Source organism: Lathyrus oleraceus, chromosome 4 (assembly GCF_024323335.1).
Source record: "Lathyrus oleraceus cultivar Zhongwan6 chromosome 4, CAAS_Psat_ZW6_1.0, whole genome shotgun sequence".
In the NCBI taxonomy this organism is placed as follows: domain Eukaryota; kingdom Viridiplantae; phylum Streptophyta; class Magnoliopsida; order Fabales; family Fabaceae; genus Lathyrus; species Lathyrus oleraceus.
The window spans coordinates 87,264,287-87,271,653 of record NC_066582.1 but is presented as its reverse complement, the minus strand read 5'-3'; the positions used below and the strand labels follow the sequence as shown (position 1 = coordinate 87,271,653).

Below are 7,367 nucleotides of genomic sequence, written 5' to 3'. Positions count from 1 at the left end.
GTACCACACGCTTAAGTGATTTTGGCATATTATAAGATATGGGTCATATACACTTGAGTGGGCTTTTTAGCTTGCAGCCCACACAAGTGGTTTTATAAATAGAACCCTTGTGTAGAAGCATTGTTGCAGTTGCAATTTCGTTTCTCTCTCTCTCTCTCTCTCTCTCTCTCTCTCTCTCTCTCTCTCTCTCTCTCTCTCGCTCACTCAAAGCCTTCATTCGTAGCAGCTAGCACTGAGATTGAAGGAATCCGTTCGTGTGGACTGAGTAGAGGCATTGTCATTGTTCAACGTTCGTGATCGCTCCGTAGATCTGCATCAAAGGTTATAATCGCCACAAGAGGTAACGATTCTATCACTGATCATGCCCATTCGTAAGGATCATTAAAGGAGAAATTTTAAATTCCACTGCGTTTTGGATCTCCATTCTCCTTCATAACCATCATCACACTATAACGGATGTTGAACCCTAACTGCTTGATCTCTAATGGCATGATTGGGGCTAATGAAGTTACTCTAAAACCACCAATCAATGCTCGCAAATGGTATATCTGGAACTGGTCGTGAGATACTCTAAACATAACCATACTGTCGTAGACAAATCTTAGGCAAGTCTCTAGCAACCATGGTCTTCCACCGCATATAACCTGAATATAATGAAGACTCCTCGAACTCACGGTGGAATCTATGATTAGAGTATGGTGTCCAGATGACATCATCTATAGTCAGCGCATCGAGCCTCCTCCGATACTCATCAACACCACTCGGATGTGACTGCCTCCCATTCCATCTCCTCGCCCGTGGGCCCCCCACTGGGGAATGTTGCACCCTTCTATCATAGATTGTGGGAAAATGCTTGTATATCTAACTCTGATATCAAAACACAGACATAACAAATAAGACATAAGAAATGTTATTTGTAACAATTCAATAAGAAGTCAACAACAAATAATAATGTCAAGCATACATGTATCATACTCAAATAACCAACAAGTATTGTCGCCAAATATTGTCACCACTTATACAAGATGGTCAATGCAGCGCGGCCCCAAGCCCAACTGGTAACGTCGATGCTACTGAACAGACACACGTATTAAGCATCGATATAAACACCTAACATGTCATCAAAAAGAGTACATGCTACTAGATGTAGCATGTACACCCTAGCGACAACCTCATAACTCACAACCATTACAAGTTCGTCGTACGTCTTCCAAAGCCAAAACATAAGAAGGTAAGCACCCCTATTGAAGGCAAACTCCTTCTGCATGTCTATCTCATAAACTCCTAAATCTTGTACAATAGTCATACATGCAAGCGACATGCTAAGAATAAGATTCGTCCAGAATCTTTCGTTGATGGGGAGATGGAACAAAGAAGAGACATCATCTAGAGTGATAGTCATCTCCTCAAACGGAAGATGAAATGAAGATGTCTTCTTGTTCCATCACTTAACAAACGTAGTAAGTAGCGATGCGTCAAGCGTGGTGAGGGAGCAGTGGACAAAATCAAGTAGCTCGAAATCACGTACAATCCGACTGACATACTCTGGCATCAAAATCTTCGGGAATTCCTTCAGCTTCGACTTGTGCAAAGTTAACTTCATTGTGGGACGATCCTATGACAAACAAATGTAAAAAACATTTGCAGTTATCTTTCATGACACAATAATAAACAAATTAAACATAAAAGACATATACCTCACCCTGCCATAGTTGTAATGCCATATGGTCTACATACTCAATAAGCACCGACTGGTCAACGGGCCCTCCAGGGAATCCCCCGTCAGTGTGCATAGAGGGCTCGGTCGAAGGAGTTGTAACCTCTGTGTCAGTAGTAACAGGTGAGACTGGATCAACAACAACATCATCTGGTTGGACAACCTGAACATCCACGTCATTAACAATCACCCCAACAACCTCTACAACTACCTCCCCAACAACCTCCTCAGCAACAACCTCATCTCTCACCTCATCCGTCACCTCATCTATAGGCTGCTCAACTGATCGTACTTGTCTGTGTCAAGTGCTACGAGGTGAACCGGTTGAAACCACTCGTCCAGTCCGTATCTGGAAAGACTCGGCCTCAACAACTCTAGCTTGGTTTGTCGCTCTGCTGATAATTCTGCATGCAATAGTGTTGTCCCTGATCTATATTTCACTGCAAAAGAAGGAACTTTTTTATATAAAAAATTAGCAACTATCAGAAATTTCAGAATTTCCGGTAAAAAAATAAAGTTTTTATCCATACCAGAACTTTCAACATTTCCGATACAAAAAATAAAGTGTTTATAACTACCAAAATATTTGAAATTTCCGAGAAACTCAATGGGATTTTATACCGAAAATTTTGAAATTTCTGATTAAATTGTTAGAATTAATATAAGAAATTTTGAAATTTTCGGTACAAAATCCCTAAAACTTTGTCATTTATGGTATAAAACGTAATGTTTTTGAAATTTTCGCTAGTTGCTTCAAAAATACTGGTATCGTCCCAGACTTTTCAAAAATGCGCGTGAATCCTATAAATTTAAGAAAATACTGGTATCGTCCCAGACTTTTAAAAAATGCGCGTGAATCCTATAAATTTAAGAAATGAGTTTGTAAGGACAATGTTTTTTTTTTTATATAAGCAATGGAAAATGGCAGATTTAATTAGGGAGTAGCAAATTAAAGGCTCCAAACATTGCTCGGCTAAAGCTTAATCCATTTGAAAAGTGATAACACACATAATTATATTGTATACTTCTCTTACTCCATTTATTTTGTCCGCACCCCCTTGTAGTTTAATTAGTGACAATGGCTAGTGATTAGTCCAACAGGATTGTGACAGCAACTAGGTTTTTTTTTGTTAACCCAACAAAAAACCTTAAACTGCGTACTATATATACGTTTTTCACTCTTTTTAAACGTACGGCACTCCAAACTGACTTGAAAAATCCAAAGCTTGAACATCGCATTATGTTTTCTCCAAAAATTCTCGTCTAGGATATCCAAGATTCTTGTTTTTCATTTCTCCGATATTCTTGTCCTGTTTTTTCTCTGCCTCGAAATTAGGTCAGTCACTCAACGTCAACAGTACACTTTTCTTTCTGTTTTCTTTTTACTCTTTTGCATTCATCATTTCATAACATTGTAACCATTTGCATGTCACTGTTTCGTTCTACATACAACTTTTTTACTCGGTTCCAAAGTTTCTCTGAACGTTGATCTCATTGATCAACGATAAACAAATAAAAAAGACTCTAAATTTCATCTATATTTTTTTTTGGTTTTATCAGCAGCCATGAATCATTCCGACAGTATTCCAAACATTCCAACGTTGAAGATGTCACCACCGCAATTCTCATCATCAAGCAGCACCGATATCATTGACGTGACGCCGCCTCAATTCCCGATCAGCAACAATCCACGTTCAGCATCCGATGCTTCCCATTCCTTCCGAAGGTCAAGGGTTCCGGACAACAAGCAATCCAATGCACCAAACAGACGAACCGGCAACATTTTCTTCAAGACCCGTATTTGTACCAAGTTCGGGCTTGGTAGCTGCAGAAACGGGGAGAATTGCACCTATGCTCATGGGGCTGATGAGATAAGGCAGCCCCCACCGAACTGGCAGGAGCTTGTCGGTCCTCGTACCGAAGAACGACTGCAGTTGGGCGCGAATTGGAATGATGACGAAAAAATCATTCAGAAGATGAAGCTGTGCAAGAAGTATTGCAATGGTGAGATATGTCCTTATGGTAATAACTGTAACTTTCTTCACGAGAATCCTGCCAAGTTTAGGGACGACCCATGGAAAACAAGAGAGTCGTCAGCAATCAGCATTGAGACTTGTAATAATTTGGAAGGAAGTAGGGCTGGAAGTAAGCAGGAAAGGGGCACTTATTGGAAGACTAAGATCTGTCTCAGGTGGAAAAATACCGGGAGCTGTCCCTTTGGTAATGGCTGTCACTTTGCTCATGGTGATGCAGGTAATAGGACTGCTTTTCGTTTCTAATATGATTGTGTGTTGGTTTCCTTGTTGTGTAAGATGTTTTCATGTTTAGTTTGCTAGCTGGTATTTTAATTATACAACAGATGCTGCTTCAGTTTAAAAGTAATGGACACTTATCTGTATCATTAGTGATTACTTCTTTTGTGTATTTCCATCATTGCGGCGCCATGGTGCGAAAGATTTTGTGCCTGCCGCCAAAGGATGCAAAACCATGGCAGAATGGTGTGACCAGTATTTTCAATAGCGGATTGATAAAATTTTGCTATGAAAATAGTGCTGTTATAGTGGCTATTTGACAACATTTTGTAATAAATAGCTTAGCGCATAGCGGTTTGTCCAACTTCCGCTATGCGGCTATCTAGCAATAAAGGGTGTGACAGATTTTTTGACAACTGCCGTCGACAGTTTGTAAAGGGATGTCCACCACGGCGTTGCCATAAGTTGCAATGGCGTGTTTATATTTCGCCATCCAACATGAACAGCACTGTTACTCCTTTTACCTTTACGGCGTCGTACTAGATGAACCTGATGTACCTTTGTGGCCATAGCCGTTTTTTAATATCTTGTTTGTTTTCGTGTCATACTTATGTATTATGTGAACAAAAATTAAAAGATGATTATAACAATTGAAAATGTTTGGTTTCCATGTATCTTCTTCTAATTGATGAAGTATTGGTTGTTTTGCTATTCAGAGTTACAAGTTCCTGGTGGAGGCATTGAAGCGGAAGCTGCAGTTGCCATAGCAAATTCAACAAAAGCTGTCATTCGAATTTTACCAACTACAGGTTCTTCGGCCAATAACGCACCTACATTACCAGCAAGTGTATCTGCGATGACGGAAGAGGAGAAGAAGGCAAAGAAGGAATTACTTTGGAAGAAATTAAACAAGATCAACCGTATTTATGGGGATTGGATTGATGATTTACCTCCCGAATTGCCAAGTACAGCGGAGTCATGAGTTGAATTTTTTACTCTTGGAGACAACCGACATTTGGATAAGGATTCTTCTCCGCTGACAAACAATTTTGAAAACATATAGTTACCTTCTTTTTCCGGGTAATTAGTAACCTATTGTGGGAGTCTAGGTTGAGTGAATATAGGTCAAATTTCTGAACCAAAATTCATATTTTAAATAAGCTATATCATATATATATATATATATATATATATATATATATATATATATATATAATATTATATATATATATATATATATTATATATATATATATATATATATATATATATATATATATATATATATATATATATATATATATATATATATATATATATATATATATGAAAATATGAAAATGTGATTAGCATGGAGTTTATATATATCATATGTTTGTTTTGCATTAACATATTTTAATTAGCAGATGAGATATGTACTCAGCATGGGTGCAATTCAATGAAAACGGCTGGTATGAGAATATTTTCCTCCTATATATAAAACAGGTACTCGCTACCATGTGATAGAACATGGTTAAGCGAACAAGTATGTTTTATTAATGACCGACTCTACCACCAATTCAGAGAGCAACTCTGGCTGAATATGGTGATTGGAGTTCAGTTAATGTTAACTAAACAAATTATGTCGGTAAGTCATTAGTAACAGGTATCCTTCAAGATATGAAACTTTGGTATACGGATTTTTATTTGGTAAAAAGTATAGTATAGTGCAATGTTTACTCAAGTAGTTGACACAAGTGATTTGCAAGCTTATTGGAGCCATATTTGAAATTTGAAGAGTCCATGACATGTTAATGCACAGAAGACTAAGATTGGAACAACATGGAAAATATGAGAGAGGGACAGGAGAGGATCTGCATCCCATATTAATATGTTTTTACTTTGGAGAATACATCACCTATTTTTCTCACTTGTCTCCTGTTCAGGAAATGCTTTTGTAAGTGGTTCAAAATCCAATTGTTTTGAGAAATAATTTTGTTTAGAAAATAATTTTTATTTAGAATTTTTTTATAATGAAAGTACAATCTTTTTCCTGAAAATATAAAACAGTGTTATTTTAGAAAGATGAAAGTAATGTGTTTTACCATTTTTTTTCTATGAAAATGAAGATAAAACTAATTTTTTTTAAAAGAAAAATAGATTGAGAATAAAAGTTTGGACCTTTACTCCAACTTTGGTTTAAGGGGTTATTTGCATGGGGATTTAGGAAGACAATTTCTTTTTCCATTCTTATACTTTTTTTAAAAATTTCGGTGAAGCCAAAAAATATTTCTAAATTTTTGAGATTCATCTTCGGACGCATTCATTTTTCATAAAATTGAACGCAAACGAGTGAGTCACCCTTGGTATACTTAATTTTAGTTCGGATTACATCTCTAGAAGTGTATTGAGGTTTAATTCGGATATACATATCCAAAAATTGACTCTGATCCTTGAACCCAAAAACAGAGACAATATGAGAAAGATCTAGAAAAAGAACTTGACATTAAATTAAAGCATTCAACATTACATAGATAGTTGTTAACATAAATTTAAAATTACATATTGTTATAAATGGGTAGTTTAGGACGTTGCAACATATTGATAATATCATCGGTGGATCTTGCAATCTTAGCATCCACTTCAATCGGACCCTTTGATGGGCAACGATAAAATGTACTCTACATGACCTTTAAATCTTCATTTGTCTTCAGCTCAAAGTTGATGAAGTGTACATTTTCTTCATTGTCAAACGATGGTAACGATACTCGAGTTTGATAACTCTCCGATTTTTTTGAATATCGCAGGAAAATACTCAATTTGGTTTTCAGATTGACGAGAAATATGTCCTCTAGATAAATCCTTTTTTTTTTTACAAAAATGGGTGTTTACAGATATGCACATTCGTAACAGGTATTATGTGTTTTTTTATTTAGTGTGGAATTTATTCGGATATGCATATATATATTCACCCTGAACCAGAATCACACCATAAACTATGTAAACAAAAACATAAAATGTAAACAATAAAATTTTGTAAACCGAAAACGTCAACATTTACACCATAATTGTTGAATATATATATATATATATATATATATATATATATATATATATATATATATATATATATATATATTAAATCGTATAGTTGACGATAATACATTCAAAAACATGTCTGAAACAATTTCCTTCTCCTCCGATTTATGACGACATGCGATGGAATGACTGGCTAGCTCGTTTGTAAAGCATGATCATGCATACCATAAATCACATTAAATTTCCATGTATCATTCACCTTACAGTATTTGAGAAATTTATATGGACATTCACATTAAATTTCCATGTATCATCATGTTTCAAATTCTAAATAAGTGGAACATATGTGTCAGTCTCTCGTATCTCATGGTTGCAAATGTT

At 36.1% G+C, this 7,367-nt stretch overlaps 1 pseudogene; it reads left to right on the top strand.

The window, feature by feature from the left end:
- Positions 1–3,282: 3,282 nt before the first annotated feature.
- LOC127136138 (zinc finger CCCH domain-containing protein 12-like) lies at positions 3,283–4,951 on the top strand (annotated as a pseudogene).
- The last annotated feature ends 2,416 nt before the right edge of the window (positions 4,952–7,367 follow it).